Consider the following 2,097-nt stretch of genomic DNA (forward strand, 5'->3'; position numbering starts at 1 on the left):
CGGGCGATGATACCGAGAGGGTGAGCCCTGAGGCCGCCCAGGCCGATGCAGATGCGTTAACGCGGGGTCCAGCCCGTGTGGGGATGACGGCAGGTAGATCCAACCGCCGAATTCTGATCCCAAGAGGGTATAACCTATTACAACACAGCGAGCAGGCCGTAGCGGATATGACCCTGCTATGTGCGGCCGCTGAGGTGAAATGTTAAAAGGGGTTAGCGACGGGGAACTATCCCGGAGGGTTGCCGGCGCGGCCTTGCAGGTATTTTTCGATTTTCTTCATGTACCGTAAAGTAAATTTTGATGCATACTGACTTGCCTTTCCTCCTTTTCCTCTTTTTTAGACTCTCATCTTGGAGATAGAGAGGGGGCGGCGAGCACAAAGGAAGGCAGCCACCTTTAACAAGGTGGTAAAGAAATATCGGCGGTGCCGCATCAAGCATCAGGCGCTGGCGGACCTACTCAAGCAGGACCCGGAATTTCGGGTTTTCCGTGAGGGTTTGGAGCAGTCGGAGGCCCAGCTGAAACGGAGGGTGGCCGAGCTGGAGCAGATCGACGAGCAGCTGATGACCGCCCTAGCTCGGAACATTGAGCTGGAGACTCTTCTCCAGTCTAAGGAAGAAGAGTTGGAGGTTGGCCGTGGGGTAGCGGCGGAAGCTGCTGATTTGCGGATCAAGGTTGCCGCTATGACCACCGAACTCGATGCCAAGGCGGCTGAGATTGAAGTCCTTAAGCGGACTGCTGCACCAAGGCCTGATGAGGATGCGCATCGTGAGGCGCATGATATGTGGGTGTATGCCGAGGCCAGATTGGTCGTATTCGAGGAGTTCTTAGCTGCGGGTCGAGCTACTGAGGCGGAGGTTCAGGAGCAACGACGCATAGCCCGTGTCGCCCGTGAAACTTGTGGGTATAGTTCTGATTCCCCAGACCGGGCGGGCTATAACTCCGAAGACGTCAACCGTCTAGAATCCGGCTCTTGGATCTCTGCGGCCTATCAGGCCGAGGACGGCGGTGGACGAGATGGCGGTCCGACGGGGGGCGGTGAACAGAATGGCGAAGCCCCTTAGGACTTGTATTCATTTTGTTTTGCTGTATTTGGAGACGTAAATGGGTCCTTTTGTACATGTACTTTTGGATGATAATGGAAGTTATACTTTTGCTGTTATTCTTTTCTTTTTGTGCCTTTTATTTTCGGCCTTAATATTGTTGATGGCCTTAGCCGTGTGCGTAACCTCGACTGTCGTCGAGTTACTTGCCGTCATAGTCGAGATGGGTCGACTTATCGGCGTCGATGGCCTTAGCCATAATATCGTTGATGGCCTTAGCCATGTACGTAACTTCGACTGTCGTCGAGTTACTTGCCATCATAGTCGAGCCGGGTCGACTTATCGGCGTCGATGGCCTTAGCCATAATATCGTTGATGGCCTTAGCCATGTACGTAACTTCGACTGTCGTCGAGCTACTTGCCGTCATAGTCGAGCTGGGTTGACTTATCAGCGTCAATGGCCTTAGCCATAATATCGTTGATGGCCTTAGCCATGTTCGTAACTTCGACTGTCGTTGAGTTACTCGCCGTCGTAGTCGAGCTGGGTCGACTTATCGGCGTCGATGCCTTAGCCATATGCGTAACTTCGACTGTTGTCGAGTTACTTGCGGTCGTAGTCGAGCTGGGTTGACTTATCGACGTCGATGGCCGTAGCCTTTTACACGTTGAGATGGCCGTAGCCGTTTATACATTGGAGATGGCCGTGGCCATTCATATATTGGAGATTGCCGTGGCCGTTCATACATTGGAGATGGCCGTGGCCGTTCATACATTAGAGATAGCCGTAGCCTTTCATACATTGGAGATGGCCGTAGCCGTTCATACATTGGAGATGGCCTTAGCCTTTCATACATTGGAGATGGCCGTAGCCGTTCATACATTGGAGATGGCCGTAGCCGTTCATACATTGGAGATCACGCTAGTCCAGTCCCTTTGTCATGCCAGTCGGGAGGACGTATGGAGTGGCTGGTATGATAAACTTGCTTCTCAAGTATCTCCAGGTGTCCCCTCTGTCGCCTCGTTAAAAACCTCCCGAGAAACCCATTGGGACAAA

Source organism: Nicotiana attenuata, chromosome 6 (genome assembly GCF_001879085.1).
Source record: "Nicotiana attenuata strain UT chromosome 6, NIATTr2, whole genome shotgun sequence".
Taxonomy (NCBI): domain Eukaryota; kingdom Viridiplantae; phylum Streptophyta; class Magnoliopsida; order Solanales; family Solanaceae; genus Nicotiana; species Nicotiana attenuata.